Genomic DNA, 21,351 nt, shown 5'->3' on the forward strand with positions numbered 1-21,351 from the left:
TACTTGAGCAAGAATTAAATATAAATAAATAAATAAATAAATAAATAAATAAATAAATAAATAAAAATAGTAGTTAGCAACAAAGATGGTGAGAAGACCTTGGATTTAGAAAGTGTATTGGAAGGAGCCTCAGCAGAACTTTGGGTGGGCAGTAGACCAGACTTGAAGGGACAATGTTCTTGATCCTTGCTACACAAAATGGGATCTACGGACCAGCTACATGGTCTTCACCTGTACGTGTAGATGCACCATTCCATGGCCCCACCCTAGGCGTGCCAAACAAAATCTCTGTTTTAATAAGATCCCCTTAGTCATGACTATGTAGGTAAAAGTTTGAAAAATCAGCTCTAGGATAGCTTCTCATTTTAATTATGTATAAAAACAAGAGGTGCTTTAAGGTAAAGAATGGTCTGTCCAAGGTCACATAGAGGGTCGAGGGCAATCACAGCTGGAAACCCAGTTTTCCCGTCTCCCTGCTTGGTTCCAGGTCCTCTCTAGCAGCCTGCTTGGTAGAATATGTATCTCCTGTCAGTGTCCTTCCTTAGCCAGAAATTTAAAGTTTGTTTCTTCATTCTCACAGGACAAGAATAGTCACCCTTCAAAAAATAAAATATCGAAATTCCTCTAGGGAAGAGTGAAAGGCCTATGGTATCAACTTAAAGCAAAGAAGTGTTTAAAAACCAATTACCAAGCTGTGTCACTGCTGTTCACAGAGCTGGCATCTTTTCCCTGCTCAGAGAGCTAACACTGCAAATACAAAACAAATCCCTTGAAAAGTGATGCCAGCATTAGGTGTGGGCAATGCTGATGAGGCTTTGAGATTGGCCTCTGCTCAGAGTTGTGCAGCTGCATATTCAGTGACAAGGATATTCTGGATCACAAGCAGCAGGATTTGCAACTTGAATCTTATTTTTGTTTCCCTTCATGTAAAGAGAGATTTTGGAATCCTGAATATCTGTCTGTGTTCCCTTGTCTTTATCATCTTCCTCTCTGGCTAGCCCAGACTTGCCGCTTTCTCATCCAGCAAGGAAAGGGACCATTTGTCAAATTCTTTTCTGCTCAAAAGCTAAATCACAAAATAGCTACTGTCCTTTGGCAGCTTCTGCAGAGCTAATATGCTGTGGTTATCCCAATATGTGGGCCCCATCATATCATAAATTAGAGAGCCTGCTTTGGAGGATGAGCTGGAGGGGAAAGCAGGATAAGAAAAGTGATTCAAGTCCAACAGGCTGCCTTTCATTTGACAAGAAACCGATCTCCATCTCTAAGCCTCAGGAGCGTGAGGGCAGCTGTGCCTCCTTCAGGTCTGGGAGTGATTTGGTGAACCACTTCTGCCAAGGGGAGTTTTCCAATTTCCTGGAGTTAGTGGGTTTATAAGGGGCAGATAAACCAACCGCTGTAGGAGCACAGTGGCTGTGGGACAGGGGTGTAGCCACAGGCTCACTTGGGAAGGACAAAGCTGAGCACCTTTTTAGGACTGAATGTGAAACAGCTCTTCTCTGCAGGGGCCTGGCGCCCCAAACACACAGGTTCCATCATGGCACAGCTGTCATCTGCCATTAGCAGGTTCCTGACAAGGACATGTGGAGTTTCCCAGTGTTTCTCCCAGTAATGTGTGTATGGGTGCGTGTGCATGTGCGTGTGCGTGTGTGTACTGGGAAGACACATCAACAAAGAAGAAAGATTTAAACAGTATAGAGGGAAAAGAGCAGGAATTGAGCCAGATTTTTCATTTTGTTATTAGGGAGTTTGGATAAGTCATTTTAGGCCTCTAACCTTCATTTCTTTTCTTTACCAATAGAGAAGAGCAGCCACCTATAATTTAATTTCCCGGCCCCATGCTAGAGCACATTGTGGATACCACCTCACTTAATCTTCATGATAACCTGATGAGACAGGAGCTGTTCTTATCATTTTTTGCAGGTGAAGAAACTGAGGTTTAGAAAAATTAGGTAAATTTCCCCCACAGCCCCCAGATGGTGGTGGGGGCTGCAAAAATTGTTCTATTCTACAAAGTATAGTTAGTTATGACATGGAGAAGGGGAGTGAGAAGAGTAGCTATTGGCTCTTCCCTACAGTAACTTCCCTTTTATCAAGTGCTGGGAAGAAAAGTAATGTGTCCATACAGTAGGCTCATAGCACCAGAAAGCAAGGATATCCCACCTGCTCACCAGTTGAGGCTAAGACTGACCCACTGCTTACCTCACCTCTTTTCCAGCAGAGATTACTGACTGTGAGGTCTAATATCAGCATTTTAAACACTGTACTTAATAGTCGCTGTGAGAGCTCCTTTTATTTCTCATTCTATCACTTTCTAGGAAATTTCAAGGTAAATATCTGAAATGAGTAAATTTAATTCTCGAACAGTTAGGCAGTATGCCCCAAGTTATAGTTCAATACCTCCCGACTGGAGGTATTTAACCTGCAACCTTGGTGTATCGGGACAATGCTCTATCAAACTGTGCTACCCAGTCAGGGCCCTTGTCCACCTTTTAGAAGCTGCCTATACTCCTTTGCTTGTGGCCCCTTCTCTATCTCCCCTAACAATAACTCATTTATCACAATCTTCTCTATTTTCTTTGGGTTAAAATTTTTAGAAGCAATAACCCCTTTCCATATATGATGGGTAGGGTGATCCTGAAATGAAAATTACTGAAGTTTCATAATATTTAGGGAAGTAAGTTCATATAGAACCTCTACTACTATTTGACCACAGAGTCAAATTCAGCAACTAAGGGGCAAAGCTGACAATTGCCCACTGTACCATGTGTGGCCCAGTGACACTATTCCCCAAAGATGATTGTTGCTTAGACTTCTGTTTCTTAAGACTTAAAGATGGAAACAACTGAAAGTAGGAGCTTAAAAGGAAGAAAGAAACTGATGGAGAATATTTTCCTGGCGCCGGCCAGTAGAGAACACAGAGGAGATTAGGAAGGAGAAATGAGGAGGCAGAAAGCCAGGCTGAAAGAAACTGCAGACGCCACCTGACAGGCCTTTTGAATGTGCAGGTTTGGCCGCCTGCCCAGCAGCACCATCTACCCTACATCTCTCTGTGCCTTGAAAGAGGAACAGGAAAGAATCCCTTGGAGCAAAAACTTCTCAGTCCACCCAAAGAATAAAGTTACAGGAGACACGCCAAGGGGCAGTGGAGGTTACAGCTGTGTGGGCACAACATGCAGGCAGAAAGAAAGTCCACACAGGTTGAGCCAGACTTGTGTTCTGCTATCCAGCTATGGACAAATGCTCTCTCTGCTAACCTTCTGCCCATGTTGGTTGCTTGCCTCTGAATTAATTGGTATTTCTTTTTATCACAAATTTGAGTGTTTCATAAGCCTGTCGTTTGAAAAACCATTAGGTTTTAAATAGGGCACCTGACAGATCCATTATAAGCAACATTTGAAGCAACAAGATCCATTACTTCACTGTGTTCAAGCTCAGTTAAGACACAGAAAAACTCCTTTAGAGCAAAGCACTGGGGTGAAGAAAAGATGAAAGTGTATCATTGTTAGCTGTTATTTAGTTTGCTTTGTGTTTGTTTGTTTTTTTCTTCTTTTTCTATGGGCATGGGCACTTGTGGATTGGTGCTTTGCACACAGACAACACCTTTTTTTTAATTAGAAATTTTAATGGAATAATAGTAATAGGAACTAGGTTTCCTAAGAGCTTAACAGGCCAGGAAGAGCCTCATGAACATTATCTCTTTAATTCCCACAACAATAATGAGGAAGTCATATCATCTCCCCATTTTAGGTCATTATATGGCTAACGAAAGTTGTTTTGCTACAGTCATAGTTAGCAAATCATATATGAAACTCAAACCCAGGTCAGCCTACTTCTTAATTTTAACCTCTCAGCAACAATGCTTATTTGCTTTATGTTTTTTCTGTAAAGATATTTTCTTTATAGGTGAACTCAGAGAATTGTGAAGTATATGAAATTTCTTCTCAGATTACTTAATAAATAATAAAGGCAAGATCTAATTGCATTTGCTTTGAATATCGCAGTACTTGGAGCTTCCCAAGTCTACCTTTCAAAAGTCATTTGGGTTTGTTCCACTCAAATTTTATTACTCTCTATTTTTTCCCTGCAAAGCAGATTATAGTGTGTTGAGTAGTGGCCTCCAAAAACCTATGTCCAAGTTCTAACACTCCAGAAGCAGTGAATACAACCTTATCTGGAAAAGGACCTTGGCAGAAGTATTTAATTTAAGGATCGTGAGATGAGACCATTCCAGATTTAGGGTAGAACCTAAATCCAATGACTGGAGTCCTTATAAGGTACAGAAAAGAGAGATTAGAGACACCCACATAGAGAAACAGGAGAAAAGGCCCTGTGAGGGTCCAGACAGAGACTGGAGTTATGCAGCTGTGAGCCAAGAAAGATCTGGAGCCACCAGGAGCTGGACTAGGCGAGGAGGGATTCTACCCTAGAGCCCGTGGAGGGGGTGCAGCTTTCTGACACCTTGATTTTGGATTTCCAGTCTGCGGAACAATGAGAAAATACATTTCTATTGTTTTAAGCCACATGCTTGTAACAATTTGCTGTGGCAGCCCTAGAAAACTAATACAATACCTGGGTGTAATTTAATTGTACAGATATCAAGAAAGTTTGACAAACACTACTAAAAGAAACTGTGTGATTTGTGACTATAACTGGGTCTCAGAAATGCAGCTTTGTGCCTTAGTTTCTTTCTAATACAAATGCAGAAATCACAAGGTAATGTAATATTTATTTTTAAAAATCTAAAAGGACCAATAATATCAACTTCATACAAATAATACAAACAAGTGTGTATATAATATATAAATGTATATATGATATGTAAGCAAATGTATATACAGTTATATACACTTACATATATACACATATACATATGTACTTTATATTACTTGTTGTATGTTTTATTGGTTTCTTCTGAAAGGCCAATAAGGAGACAAATTCATACAGAAACTCTATTAATGTCTGATAGATTTTGCTGTCTCTGATTAAAGCCAGGCTGCCCCTGGGCAATGATCTCAGGCCCAGTCCTTAATTCACAGGTGATTGTTTATAGAGCTCTGGGTTTGGGCTGGGAATGAATTTTGAAAATTCAAGGGATCACTCATGGATGAGTCACTGGTAGCTCTTATAAAAACTGGCAGTCACAAATGCCAAATGCCATGATTTGCACGGAGCAGGCACTCTGTCATTAACAACAGTAGTTGATACTAATGAGGTTGTTACTAGTGATGGTAGTATTAGTAATAGTAATGGCACATGGGGTGAGTAAACATCTGAAGACTGAGTTTTGTTGTCCAAGTCTCATGGAGCTCTCTCATATAGGATAGAAGCCCCAAAGAAAGGGAATCAGCTCCTTATCTTGATATTTCAGTGGATACTGAATCTATTTGATAGTTTCAGTGGATAAGAATCTATTAGAACCAGAAAAAGTACCATCTAAAGAAACTGAGATCCAAAATGAATGTTCTGGATCTACTAAAACTCTTAGCCTATCTCTACAAGGAGACTCTATTTAGGATGAAGCAAGATGCGGTGCTTACAGGCTGGCTGTGGTAGCAGCCCTTCATACCTCTGAGTCCCTTATGTAGCATGATAGAATAAGGTTATGGATTACTGCTGGTGCCAGGCACTTCCTTGGCAGGACCACAAGAAACAGACTTTTACATTCTTAAAGGCTTAGCAACGTTGCATACCAGCCTCAGCAGACATTCTGACACAAAAGCTGAGTCAGCCTGCTGTGGAGACCTTAGCGTGCTTAAATGTCCCTGGCGAATTATCTCCTGGAGCAACAATCAGTAACAGAACTTTCAAGGGTAGAACGTTATAGCTACACACACATATAAAAAACAAATTATTCTGCCCTGGCTGGTGTAGCTCAGTGGATTGAGTGCAGGGCTGTGAACTAAAGGATGGTGGTTCGATTCCCAGTCAGGGCACATGCCTGGGTTGCAGGCCAGTTCCCAGATGGGGACCCATAAGAGGCAACCATACAATGATATTTCTCTCCTTCTCTCCCTCCCTTCCCCTCTAAAGATAAATAGATAAAATCTTTTAAATAATAAAAAACAAAAAAGAACACAAATTATTCTTTCAGCCTGGCCTGGGTACATTATAGAAATAACAGAATAAAAGAATGAGACATGTTTTGGGTCTCCTACTGGAGAAGGTACCTGGGGTTTCCTCTATTGACAGGACATTCAGACCCTGGGAGGGGAGCGAGCTGTAGAGTGGTTGCTCTTCCCATTTGGTCTCTGGACTATGGCTGCCAATCCTGACTTTAAAAGAGGAGTTAACTGCAAGATATATCCAATCATAAAGAAATCTGAGAACAGAGCCATTGCAAGTCTGTGACCAGGAAACTCAGAAAAAGATGGATAAGCTAGGAATCTAGGTGGCCGGCATCTTGACAGCAGATGCTATAATGCTGTAGACTGAGTTGTGCCCCTCTCCCCTCCAAATCCTTATGTTCAAACCATGACTCCCAATGTGTTGTTGGTATCTGGAGACAGGCCTTTGGGAAGTAATTAGGTTTAGATGAGGTCATGAGGATGCGACCCTGTGGTGGGACTAATGCCTTCATAAGAAGAAACTCCCGAGAGTTGCTTGCTTTTCCTCCGTGTGTGCACACAAAGAAGAGGTCTGGTGAGTACACAGTGAGCTGCCGGCCATCTACAAGCCAGGAAGAAAGTTCTCACCAGAACCTGACCATGCTACACTCTTATTGTGGACTTCTAGCATCCAGAATTGTGAGAAAATGAATGTCTTCTCTTTAAGCCCCATCTACAGTATTTTGATATGACAGCCAAGCTGATATGTTAGCAAGGCTGACCAATACACGATAGTGACATTTTAGAAAATAAGTGGGCTTATTTAATTATTATTAAATATGTGGGCGTATAGAAGTCACTACAGGTACAGCCAGACTAGTTATCACAACTGATTGCTTTGCTAAAACATAGAAGATGTCTACCTCTTCTTTCTTCAAGGAACAAGGGGGATCCATTTATCTTTCCCCAGATGGCTCCTAAATTCAGCTATCAAAATTTCAGAGTTATCCACAGAATTGCCCACTTTTGTGTCCACAGCAAACGACCATTACCTATGGGCAGCCAAGTTCTCAATATCACGTGTTATGTTTGGAATAACTTTTGTTTTAAGGTCAACTTCTAGAATTTATATTTTGTTGCAATTTGAAGCAATTTTGCCTTGGCTTTATTTATTTGGGGGAGGGGTGTAAGAATTTTTCAAAACGTAAAATGTTTCCTGGATTGCCTTATGAAGATTAACATTCAGTAGCCATATTCCCATCTGCCTTTCAAATCCCTCATTCCCTGAGCTGGATCTGTCTTTCCATAGTCAGAATAACACAGAACTTCAGCGACCAGGCCAAGAAAAAAAATTTTTTAAAGACACTAATGTCATGTACAGACTGACATTTCAGTTTTTATTACTAGAATACCTTGAAGAATCAGATCTGATTTGCAATGATATTTGCAAAGTGAATTATTATTAAAGTCTATTTTCTTTTTTCTTTGCTTTACCAGATTTTAACACTTTAGTCAACAGGGGACAAATTTAACACTCATGTGATTTTACAGAGCCTTCTGGGCTTTTGAGTTGTTGACCAACTTGAGAAAAACACCTTATTTGATTCATAAAATGAAGGTAGGTAATGACACATAAAAGAAATGGCAAGGCAGTTTTTGCGAAGGAGTATATTTTCACAAATGTTTAAGTGACATGGGAGATTTTAATTGGCATGCCTTTTGTGGGCAGTGTGACCCAATTTGAGTTACCTATTGAAGTTTCTTTGTTTTATTAGAATTAATTGCAGCCTTGGTCTACTGGGAGACTTGAAACTGAATATGCCTAGAAAAGGATAAGGATTTCAGAAATGTTTGTATATTTTAAGTAATATGTTAGCCTCAAACATTATTAGACTGTAGATAGAAAAAGACAAGGTAGAAATTTCTGTGAAGTTGTTATTTCTAAATCTCATCTAAAGAGAGATGAGATTTCTGTCACTTCATATAAAGTGACAGAAGATCTAACCATAGAAATGTGATAGTGCATTTATATATCAAATAGTTGTAAACACACACACACACACACACACACATACACACTCCAGGTCAGTAACAATTCCCTATTGATTTATTATTACACAGAAAGACTGTCTAGTGCTCCTATACTCGTGCTTGATGAAAATAGCACACAACTCTCTCTCAAAAAAGATGGGTTCTTTAAGTTTTATGTGCATCAGAATTACCTTCAGGGCTTATTGAAGTAAAAATCATTCAGCCTAGAGTTTCTGATTCATGTAAATCTGATGTGGGGGGTCCAATAACTTGCATTTCTAACAAGTTCCTAAGTGATTGCTGGTTTGGGGCCCACAGTCTGAGAACCATTGCTTTGTTACTCATTTTGGTCAAAAGGAATGTTTTATACTCTTGCAGTCAGTCCTTTCTACAATCAAACCAAAATGACTATTGTAATTAAAATGCATATTTTTGCATTGCACAAGATAAGATAGTATAATGACAGATAGCACCTGAATAATGACTTATCATTAATAAGTAATTTTATACACATTATCTNCAGCCTAGAGTTTCTGATTCATGTAAATCTGATGTGGGGGGTCCAATAACTTGCATTTCTAACAAGTTCCTAAGTGATTGCTGGTTTGGGGCCCACAGTCTGAGAACCATTGCTTTGTTACTCATTTTGGTCAAATGGAATGTTTTATACTCTTGCAGTCAGTCCTTTCTACAATCAAACCAAAATGACTATTGTAATTAAAATGCATATTTTGCATTGCACAGGATAAGATAGTATAATGACAGATAGCACCTGAATAATGACTTATCGTTAATAAGTAATTTTATACACATTATCTCACTTAAGAGAACACAGGAATCCTGGTACGTAAGCAAGTATTACATTCATTTTTTACATATGGAAAGTTGAGAGCTAAGTGACTTACCTGAAACCCAAAGAAAGTAAATGGTGGAGAACGGACTCGAACCCAGGCTCCCTGCCTCTAAATGTCCTATTCGTTCTACCAAGTCACTCCTCCTGTTAATCCCTTACATTTATAGAGAACTTCATGCTTTTCACACTAGTCATATTCATTATCTTATTTGATCCCTCAAAGCAGCAGTGTGAGACAGGAAGGGTACATGCTATTGTCTACATTTTTGCAGATAAAGCTGTTATAAAAGATGATGGAAAAAGTAGCTACTGTCATTCAGATGTATTTCTTCACACACGAGGCTAAATTTTCCTGAAATATTTAGCAGCAACATCTGATGTAGATAAAGTTAGATGCTCTCTTTTCCAAGCAATAAATAGTCAATGGCACAGTATTTTAACCCAACCCCACCACATTTAAAAAAAAATTCTTGGTAGGAATGCACTTGGAAAGAAGAGAGGTGGGGATGGCGTTTAGGGTTACTAGTTGGTAGAAAAGCGGGAAAAGTTTTTATACTTCAAATAATTAGAAAAACAGCTTTCTCTGCATGCAAAGTCTCTTTACTTCTAGTCCAGGGCTTTTCAAAGTTTAAAGTGCATATAAACAATCCTGGGGATCTTGACTAAATATAACTTCTGATTCAGTGTGGGTCTACAGTGAGCTCAATATTCTGCATTTCTATGAAGTTCCAAAGTGATGTCAGTTCTGTTGATCATGGCCCAACCATGATAGGCAAGGGTCAACCTCACTTCTTAAATCAGTAACTATTTGCATTATTCTCTGAATCACCTCTGAATCTCTATGGTGGAACAGGGAAACTGAAATGTAAAACAAGAAATGTAACAAAATTTGATGAACACCGTGTACTTGGTGGGACTTACCTACATGTTCTCTGTGGTAAACTATTCATACATTCCAGTATCTTCCAACCTACTTTAATGTCAAGATCCAGAATGATGCTTAAAATGTAGTCCATGCACTCATAGCACCAATATTACCTGGATGCTTATTAGAAAGGCAGAATTTCAGGATCCACCCCAGAACTAGCAATTTTAACAAGATTCTCCAGATGACTTTCCAGCACAATAAAGTTGAAAATCACTCCTTTAAAGCTTTTGGCCCTCCTGTGCTTATTAGTCATCATCCTGCTCACCTGGCTGGCCATCTGCCTCATCTGACTCACCTGGCTGCTCACCTGACTCGCTCCCTTTACTCTTACAGAATCCTAGAATTCACCAAAAGGGGTGATTTAAGTGTGGGGTGAGCCAGGAAATCTGTACTGTTTAAAAAAAAAAACAACTTTTACCTCTAGGTAATTCTGATGACTGGCCAGATTTGATTATATAATAGTGCAGAAGACAATCATGCCACAGGTGGCCACACCCAGGTGGAATGGTTTATAGTGAACCACAGAAGGTATTATAAAATGTATGGATCTGTAACGGAGGTTTCTTTCTCCCAAAGGAGGTTCCCTGACTCATCCTGTGAACGTTTCCCTGCTCCCGAAGCCACAGTGGGCCTGAACTTCTGGCACCCAACCCTGCCCCACCCATCCTGCCCTCACCATAGAGCTAGTTCATTGGAGTGATAGTGCTGAAAGCTTTGATGCCACACATTAACAGAACAAAAACTCCCAGATACAGAACTCTGCAGTCAACATTTCAGTGTCTTAGTGAAAAAAAATACCCTCTATATTTGAGATGTGTAGTATTCAATCAAGCAAAACTATAGTTTATGAAGATTCTGTTCTTAAGGTCTAAACTGTAAGCAGGTTCTAACAGAGTCTGACATTTATTTAGAATAAATATTTACTGAGTATTTACTCTTTGCTAGGCATTATAATGGAACTAAGGACTTGCAGGTGCCTGCTTTCATGAGGAAAAGAGTAAAAAAAGTTTAAGATAGCAAATGTTTAAGACAATTGCTGAGTGTGATAATGGCTGAGAGGGAGAACAGCTGCTGACAATAAATGAATGTTAAAGAGAATATCAGAGGATCTGAGACAAGAATGTGAGAATTTCAGAGCATTCTCTGCAGCCTAGTGGATGATGTGAGTCAGGCAGAAGTGAATTGGCATGTCAGGACAACATAAGGAGAGCAGGACATGAACAGGACCTAAGCAGAGAAATGTACTGAAATGCCCAAAGCCTTCTCAGAAAGAATTTAATTAAGCTATTTAATTAAGAATTTAATTCAAGGCCCTGGCTGGTGTAGCTCAGTGGACTGAGCACAGGCCTGCGAACCAGAGGATCGCGGTTCGATTCCCAGTCAGGGCACATACCTGGGTTGCAGGCCAATTCCCGGCAGGGGACACATGATACATTGTGTGTCCTCGGCAGAGGCAACCATACATTGATATTTCTCTCCCTCTCTCCTTCCTGTCCCCTCTAAAGATAAATAAATAAAAATTTTAAAAAAAGAATTTAATTCAAGCTATTGCTTGAATAGCTTTAGTTCTATAATTCTATTGTATCATTTGCAGTTTGCTTTAATTACTTATCAATATGCATTTAGTTTATACTTGCTGATGTTATTTCCCAACAGTTATTTTTAATAAAAGCTTTAATTGAACACCTGAATTGATTGATTGGCCTATTACACATATCATCAGGGTATAGTTTCTGCATTTTTATAGAGCTTACAATCTATAGGTTGCACATTATTAAAATGAAATTTTATTAGTTTTATATACGGTTTCCTGGAGAAAGTGTTAACTTAAAGGTCTGGCAAGAGAAAGTCATACCGGCAAAGTGGTGACACAGAAAGGATAAGAAATCATATTTCAAGAAGAAAACTGGGATATGGAAAAAAACTCAAAAACAAATGGACAAGGCATATTTTTGTAATATAATTACTGTAATCTATACACAAGACAAAGTTGACTGGTTAGGGGTTTAGGAATGTGCAGTTGAATGAACGGCTTTAATGCTCAGTAGTTGGAACTTTATCCCAAAGGCATTGATTGAGGAGTTGGGAAATTAAATAGAGAAATCAACTTCACCATTTTAATATTTAGAAATAGTATTTTTGTAGTAGGGGGAATACCTAGTAGCAAAGGGACCAATTGAATAACGGTTGACATGCAGGTGAGAGAAAATGTTGGATTATTTACATTGTGACAGTGACAATGTTGGGAAGGAGAATGAGTTGGTAGCTACTAAGGAGGTAGAATCAAGATAATGTGTCAAATAAATCACTCCTGGAGAAAAGTAAGAAAAGAGTCCAGTCTCACTCCCAATTTTCTAGCTTAGACAAATTTTTATCTTCTTCTCTAAATATCTTTTGGAACTTATCTTCTGGTACCTTTGCTTCCAACTACCCTCAGTTAATGCCTTGATTCCTGGGAGCTAGGAATGCCCTTCTTACCAAGAAACTAAGTGATATATTCTCTGACATCTCATGACAGTTCCTAGAATAGACCAAGCTGATTCCAGAGTTACGGGTGGGTGGACCATAAGAATTAGATAACCTATCCTGACTTTTTTTTTGTATATATGAGCCATATCACATATACTGTAAGTTCAATGTCTCCATTTCTACAGTGGTTTGTTTGGCTCTCAAATAAATCAGCTTATACTTATCTTAATGAATTGCATTGTGTTAACATTTACCCATTTCAAATTTCACAATCACTTTGACTTTTTAATATGCTTCTCCAAAAACCTATATTTAATTTTTTTAAATTTTAAAAAATTTTTTTAATGCTTTTATTGTGTAGCCCTGTAGGAGACCATTCTGCATGGCATGGGCCCAGCCCCCAGTGGCAAACAAACATTTACTGCAAAGTAACTTCCTAAAAACCATGCTAAACCTTCCAAGGAGAGTGTAACTGGTTCAACCACTTTTGCCCTTTTCATTTGCAAATATTCCTCTTCTGTGATGTGATTAGCGGCATTGGCTCCTTTGTTTTCTGTAAAATGTAACCACCCAAAACAACCTGCGCATAGTAAATGAGGACCATCATGTAATGTGCTGGGAGAAACCCCAAAAAGGCCTGTCATGGCAGAGGCCACGGCTTTTGCTCCCCTTGAGAGAAAAGCCATGCTGTCTCTTTTCCTTCACCGGACTCAGTAGTCTGTGTGAATGTCTCATTTCATCTATAATGACACAGACACTGTGGGCTGGTGTCTGCATCATAGCCCCACACTTGTTGTTCAATGGCTTAATCATGAACATTGCATGTCACTTTTGTGTGTCATACTACATTTATTGTCTGAAACTTCAATTTCGTAAATAATAATAATAATAATAATAATAGTAAAAATGTTTTAATTTACAAGCTTTAGATTCTACATACCTACTAAGTATTTGTGGTTACATAGCCAGACTCGGTGCAAAATGTCACCTAAGAGAAGCATGGACACATGAATAAGCTATACTAGAAAATATCTCCCTAACAAGAAACAGTTGTCCTGCTCCTTTGAAAAAGGAACACCTCCAGCGAGTATGTTGAGATGTGATACAATATAATACATAAAACAATAAAAGTTATCTTGATAAGAACATTATAAAAATCCCCCTGGTTTTTGTGTTCAAATGGAGGATAGACCTGAATAAAGGTGACATTGAGATTGTTTCCAATCAAATCACTGGCATTCCTCCAAATTACCATTATAGCTGATTATGGATAAGTATGATTAAAATAAATAATAAGATAAGTGTTAATAATATCTAATACTGTACTAAGGAATCGGCTTACACGTTCTCTTTTAAGTCTAATGATCATTCTTTTTTTGTTTTTGGTCATCTATATTTTATTTTATTTTTTGAATTATATTTTATTGACTATATTAAAAACAGTTGTCTCAATTTCCCCCCCTTTAGTCCCCCCACTTTGCACCCTCCCTCTTGCAATCTCCCCTCTTAGTTTATGTCCAGGGGTTGTACATATAAGTTCTTTGGCTTCCAGAACTCTTCACTATACTTAACCTCCCCTGTCTATTTTATACTTACCATTTATGCTACTTACTCCCTGTACCTGTCCCCCCATTCTCCCCGCTCCCCCTCCCTGCCAATAACCCTCCCTCTCCCTGCCGATAACCCTCCATGTGATCTCCATTTCTGTGATTCTGTTCCTGTTGTACTGTTTGCTTAGTTTTTTTTCTTTTTTTAAGGTTTGCTTGTTGTTAGTTGTGTTTCTTGTCATTTCACTGTTCACATTTGTGGTCATCTTCTTTTTCCTAGATAAATCTCTTTAACATTTCATATAATGGCTTGGTGATGATGAACTCCTTTAACTTTACCTTGTCTGGGAAGCACTTTATCCGTCCGCCCTTCTATTCTAAAAGATAGCTTTGCTGGATAGAGAAATCTGGATGTAGGTCCTTGCCTTTCATGGCTTGGAATACCTCTTTCCAGCCTCTTCTTGCCTGCAAGCTTTCTTTTTAGAAATCACCTGAGAGTCTTATGGGTACTCCTTCGTAGGTAACTATCCCCTTTTCTCTTGCTGATTTTAAGATTCTCACCTTCTCTTTCATCTTGGCTAATGTAATTATGATGCACCTTGGTGTGTGCTTCCTTGGGCCCAACTTTTTTGGGATTCTCTGAGCTTCCTGGGCTTCCTGGAGGTTCATTTCCTTTTCTAGATTGGGGACGTTCTCCTTCCTTATTTTTTCAAATCAGTTTTCAATTTCTTGCTCTTCCTCTTCTCCTCTGGCAACCCTATGATTCAGATGTTGGAATGTTTAAAGTTGTCCTAGAAGTTCCTAAGCACCTCCTCTTTTCTTTGAATTCTTGTTTGTTCATTCTGCTCTGACTGAATGTTTATCTCTTCTTTCTGGTCCAAACCGTTGATCTGAGTCACAGTTTCCTTTCCGTCACTGTTGGTTCCCTGTACATTTTCCTTTATTTCACTTTTCCTAGCCTTTACTTTTTCCTCTATTTTGCCACCATACTCAACCATCTATGAACATCCCAATTGCCAGTGTTTTGAACTCTGCATCAGATAGGTTGGCTATCTCTTCATTGCTTAGTTGTGTTTTTTTCTATAGATTTGATCTGTTCTTTCATTTGGGCCTTTTTTTTGTCTCCAAGTGCCCATTCCATAGTAAGGGGTGGAGCCTTAGGTATTCACCAGGGCAGGGCAACCCATGTTGCTGCATTGTGGCACTGTATATTGGGGAGGGGTTTGAGAGGGAACAGTGCCACTTGCTCAGCTCTCTGCTGGCTTTCAGTACTTCCTCCAATACCCACAAGCAATTTGGGCCCTTCTGGTGCTGATTCCTGGGAGGGTGCATTTGTGCATATTCTAGGACCCCATGGCTCTCTCCAACAAACTCTCCCATGAAGCTGGGAGTTTCTCCCACTGCTGCAGCCCCCACAGGTTATTACTGTCAGATGATTTGAGACTTTATTTCCCCGTGCTGGAACCCTGGGTTGGGCAGTCTGTCTTGCTCTCCAGTTTTTCCTCCCAGTTTATCTGCATGCAAATGCGGGACCACCTGGTCTGCCAACCTCTGCCTCCCCTGCCCAGGTCTTCCAGCTGCTGCTGCCTTGCCTTGCATCCTCGCTGTCCCAGCTGCCCATCTCTGCCCCTCTTATAAGTCTGGATGAACGTTTCTTTAACTCCTTGGTTGTCAAACTTCCATACAGTTCAATTTTCTGACAGTTCTGGTTGTTTTTTATTTTTAAATTTGTCCTTCTTTGGTGTGCAAGGAGGCAAAGTGTGATGGAGGCATCTACCTATGCCTCCATTTTGGCTGTAAGTCTCGTGATAACCTTTGATAAAGATTCTATGTCTAAACTTACTTTAAGTAGGAGAAAATACATACTATTTGAAAAAATGACAAAGATATTTGAAGTGGTAATGCTGAGAGATGCGGTCCTATGTTATACTAGGTAATGTACAAAGTTTGTGATTAAGCTGTTCCCCCTCCCCCAACCAAGCTTCCAAAGTGTCTTAGAGCAATTGGGTCCAAGCCAGTCATTCAAGGACCCATCCAGGGTGATTCATTTCCCTTTAGAAAGAGAAGTCTGGGGATTTGATGAGAGATGTGATTAGGGTAAGAATGAAGTCCAGCAGTTCAGAGTGGCCAGTGAATCTGGTTATGGAGATCCTTCCATGGTTTGAAGGTTGATAATGCTAATTATTAGGAATCTTGTCTAGGAGTTTTAAGGTTTGGATGCTAGTAATCACATGGTTAAATTTTATAGTCTTCATTTTCTAAGTTACCCATTTGTTTTAGTGATAAGTTCACTGAAAAGGATTTGAGTTGACTTGCTTAGGCTATTTTGAAATCACCTATGTCAGAAAAGAATATGCTTCTTACCTAAATTTAATATACTCATATACGCAAATAACTGTCTATATGCTTGTTATTCTGGGAAAATATATATGCTGATATATACAGCATTCTATATTTAAAACTAGTATATAAGTAAGGTACTAAAAATACATAGTGAGATTTTTCTTTTTTTAAAATTATTTGATTGTTATTTATCTATTTTTTTGCTCTTTGAAAAGAAAAAACAGGAGTATTAAAAAGTAAATAAATATATGTGCTAAAAATTTATTTAAACATTAACAAAGGTGGCATAGTTAACTACTAACATCATGGTTTCACATAAAGATTCTCCTTGGATTCTTAAATGCATTATTACATAAGCGTAGGATACTCTTCCTTCCCCTATTTTCTTGGTCAGGTTTGTTCATCCCTGAGTTCTCAGCAAAAGTTTCCCTCAGGGGAGCTTTGCTGGCCTTGCAGATTTTACTATATGGCCCTGTTTTATGGTTTTATTGAATGCTATAATATTCCTTTATACTATATAAATCCAATTAAGTGGTTATTCATGCAATTATTAGTTTAATGCTCTGCTTTCTTGTTGAACTATAAGCTCCATTTGTGCAGGGACCATGTCTATCTTGTTCTTCACTTTGTCCTTTTACCGAGTAAGCATTCTATAAATACTTCTTAACCAGAGAACAAATTATGAGATGGTGATCAAGGTCAATCTGAATATAATTCTACATTGGTGGATGACATATTTAAAAATAAAATACAAGTAAGACAATGAAATAAAGCAGATTTTTTGCTGTTTGTAAAGAAAAAATGGAATATTCAAAATAAAAATACAAGAAATAAATGAAAGCAATGAATAGAACAGGTTGAACCATTAATCTCATTTAAATTGTCACCATATAGTCAAGAGACTTTACCTGCAAAGTGCTAAGGTTTGATTCCTTCACATCCGTACACTACCAAGATTGACTCAGAGAACCTTCTGGAAGGTCTATATAGAAAAAATCTCAGAGAAAGAATTTCCTGAGAAAACTGTACATCACATATTCTCTGTGTGAAGTCTGAAGTCATACTAATTCTATAATGCTAACTAAAAAGAGTAGATGATAGTTACCTATAACATGTGTAACATGTAATCCTGGATTTCAACTTAAATAAATTAGTTTATTTTAACATTATGTATTTCTCCTAAGCCCATGAGAACAGAGTCTAGGCTGGAAATAATAATTGTGTGAGTTATAAAATTAGAAGACAGACAGGGTTATAGCACTAATGCCGTTTAAAAGTACCATCAGGCAAGGATTCAGACTTGGAAATGGATTAAAAGGACATGTCTGACTAAGTGATTAAAACCCAGCATCCAATGAGACATGGGATTTCAGACTCTCTAGAGTCCTCTTGGCTCCTCCTAGCACATTTTCCACCCACCCTATCAAAATACAAACTATTTCTTAAGATTTCTATACTTTGTATCAGTGTTAAATCTGGTTTCCAGGTTGGTCAAGAGAATTGTATAGCACTTACTAAGTTGTTCTCAGTCTAATTAGCTAAAATCATCAATGTGCTTTTTTTCAGGTACAGAAAGCTACCGAGGTTGTAAAAACCTGTATAGAAATGAAATGCATAAAAACTTTCTGTAACCCTGAGCAATCTTGACACCACATGAGGCACACTTAAGAAAAGGGACTTCCTCTGGCTTGTGAGAAGAAAGATTTAGAAACAAAGTGAAACGAAGATGAGAGTACCACAGGTCACGGAAGGGAGATCAAACACTCCATAGAAAATACACGTTACGGTGCAATTGCCCTCTGGGAGTTACAGGATTATGAAAGTCTAACTTAATTAACAAAGAAAATAGGTCACATTTAACAACGATATATGCAACACATCATTTTGACTATATAGAATATCTGAAGAGGAGAGAAACATTAAAAAATCAGAAATACAGGAAAGACAGCCATAGAATACATCAATCTCTCTTCTTTCTAAATCAGTCACATGATTTGATTTTATATATATGAAAGATTTACCATTCTTCTAATTTCCCTCTCAAAAATTTTTGCACTATACTTGAAAAGAAATCTGAGGTGTCCAAAGAAAGAAAAACAAAATGACCAAATCTAAAATTAAAAAAAAAACTAAATTAAGAGGGAATACATATTTATCTCGTAAAAATAAAGCTTGCAGTGTCTTCCCTTTCTCTTTCCATGTCATTATGTGACAGGTAATCAGGTACTTGTGAACCCTACATGGAATCTTCCCCCTTTCAGGGCCTGATATCTCTGTGGGTTTGAGCTAATTACAGGTACATTTCCTGTGCAAGACAGTTACACTCTGTACTGTAGAAGGCACAATTAATAATTGAACAAAGCCAGCTGGATTTTTTTCCTCACATGGCCATGGCTTGTAGGTAACTGTGCTGCCACACAGGGAACAGAGCGTATTATTTGGGCGTCTCCAGGAAAGGCTTTTGCATGATAGGCTAAAGAAGATCCTCCCATTGTCAAAGTTTGAAAAAAGTAAAAGAAGAAACCCACAAAACTGAAAGTGATAATAAAATATAAAAATAAAAAATCCTAGTTTCCTTTATAGAAGAGTAAAGGCAAATTCTCTTTCCTGTCACCAGGAATATGATTATGATCAGATAGGTGGTTATTTAGGTCAGCTGTGGAAGAGATGAAAGAGCAGGCTTGGAAATTAACACCCGTTGTAAGGGAGAACGGGAGTTTGTCCTTGAGCCTGTGCCTGCAGCAGGGAGCTAGTTTTGCATGTGCAAGAATAGACTTTGACCCACAGAGAGGGTCTGGATGGAGGATTATAGAAGAACAGAGTTGTTTCCCCTGAGATGTCCTTAGGAACTTAATGGATGATCTCCAATGCCCTCTGGGGTCAAAGATGAGTGCAGAAAATCCCTGTCCTGTGCTCCAAGACTTAGTCTTGAACAGCAGCCTGTAAACTGTACTGTAAGAGGCCAGATAGAAAATATTTTAGGCTTTGGGGGCTAAACCACCTTTGTTGCAACTATTCAGCTCTGCTGTTTGAGAGTAAAAGCAGTCAGATAATACATAAATGAACAAGCTTGGCTGTGTTTCAGTAAAACTTTATTTATGGGCACTGATGTTTGAATATCATGTATTTTTTGCATGACAAACATGGGATTCTTCTTTAGATTTGCTTCCAACCATTTAAAAAACCATTTTCAGACTGTCAAAAAGTGGAGTGGGCTGACTTTGGTCCAGAGACTGTAGTTTGCTGACCCCTGGCCTGCCTATTGGGAAACCCTGTGAAGAAACCTGTTTTTCTAGTTGATTTTGAGAGTTCCTTGAATGTACGTAAATGCTGCCTTTAATTTCAAAAATCTGGCCTGATTTTTGGCCTTTGTTAACTTGAAACATCATGGATAACCAGTTTATTCAGGGTTCAGATCACATGTTCATTATCATTAATAAGTTTACTAGAGTTAGCCATAACGATCTAAACTTGTACACAAAGCCTGAGAAGGCCTTGAAACTCTGGTTGTAGTTGTTATTCTGAATTCAAGGAGCAAAAAAGAACACATTTTTAAGTTCAGGTCACCAGTAGCATTTTTGACCGAGGAAAAAACATCTACTAAGCAATAGTGCACCAAAAGAAATAAAATATTTTTATTAATGCAGTTCATTCCTTCATTATAAATTGGATATAATCTATCTTCCTTCTTTTCTACAATTTTTTAACAAAAAGTAAGAGATTATAAATAGCATATTTCACATACACACTTAAGTTAATTATAGAAGGTGAGACAATATAAAAATAATGGTAAGGAAACAAGGAGACCACAAAGACTTGATGTCACAAAATCTCTAAATTTTGCTTAAAATCCATGTTGTTAGCATGTAATTTATATATGATTTCCTATATTCTTTTAGAGATGGGTCACAAATTTGGCTCTACATTTGGTGTTATTCAATACAATGAAAAACTCATGATCATCTGTAAACATTCACTGGATTCATTTGTAAGATAAACAAAAAATTGCTTAGGAAAAAGGACAGGAGAAATAATGGAAAGAGGATTTTTCTCAAAGGGTCCTTGAAAAGGAAACTATGCCATAAAATTAACAATCTTTCAAAAACATTACAATAAATGTAATGATTTTAGAGAACTTTTATAACGTCTTTAAATGTGGGCCAATAGTTTTATACCAAATTGTCATTCAGTAAAAGCAATTCTTATCGGGACAGGGGTAGGTGGCACAATATTGGGTTTAATACAATTCCATCCAAGTAGACTGTGCTCTGGTGGTTTAATTTAATCCAGCGAAAAAGTATATGAGGTATATGATACCTAGAGTTTCACACTTCAGGTTATTTTCCATGAGTATTTTTTCCCACATGAGGTACAAAATGGATCTGAGAGGAAATGAGCTTGATCTCAGAAACAGTGCGTCATTTATTGTTTTTATGCATTGTAAATAAATAAATGACATGTTGCATGCATTAATAGCACAGATGGCTGTTGAGTAATATTTCTTCAAGAAAGCAGAAGCCTCTAAAAAGAATAGCTGTTTTAATAAAAGACAGTTCCATAGATTGCTCAAAACTTCACTTGATAAATTAATTTGATGTCTATCAAAATGGAGGCCAATATTCTCACAACACAAAATAAAATTTTTGTTTAACAATACTGTAACCAAATACTACCCTATACTTTTGGAAATATCTCAGGATAGCTTCTATTGTATGTCTAGCTTTGCACAACAAATATCAAGGTGTTCATTCTAAAATGAAAATTATAAATTAAATCTCTAGATACTTATATAAAGAAACTTTATATAATGTTTAAATCAGATATAAATCAGTTAAAAGTTGGAGACTATCTACTAAAAGAAATGATAATTTATAAGACTAACTGATCATACCTCCTCTTCCCAGAAAAATTCAACTGAAGGCTCCATTCTACAGACTGTGTATTTGCAAAGGCATGGCTTTTCACATAAGTAAATATAATTTGTGGAGTAGAGAAACATGAATACAGTTAATCCTTGATAATTTGGTAAGATATTTCAATGAAGTTCAAAAAGCAGCAGGGCCTCAGAACCCAATTATGGTGATGGTGGTGGGAAAGAGCAGAAGACATACCTAGAAAAAGTTTTTCTGACTT

The 21,351-nt window shown here is 38.1% G+C and overlaps 1 protein-coding gene across 3 annotated transcripts in view; it reads right to left on the bottom strand.

The window, feature by feature from the left end:
- Window positions 1–21,351, bottom strand: part of LSAMP (limbic system associated membrane protein) — a 630,861-nt gene that overhangs the window by 204,962 nt on the left and 404,548 nt on the right. The window lies entirely within an intron of this gene.

This window comes from Sturnira hondurensis, unplaced genomic scaffold, assembly GCF_014824575.4.
Source record: "Sturnira hondurensis isolate 20B ecotype Veracruz unplaced genomic scaffold, ASM1482457v3 Scaffold0004338, whole genome shotgun sequence".
Classification (NCBI taxonomy): domain Eukaryota; kingdom Metazoa; phylum Chordata; class Mammalia; order Chiroptera; family Phyllostomidae; genus Sturnira; species Sturnira hondurensis.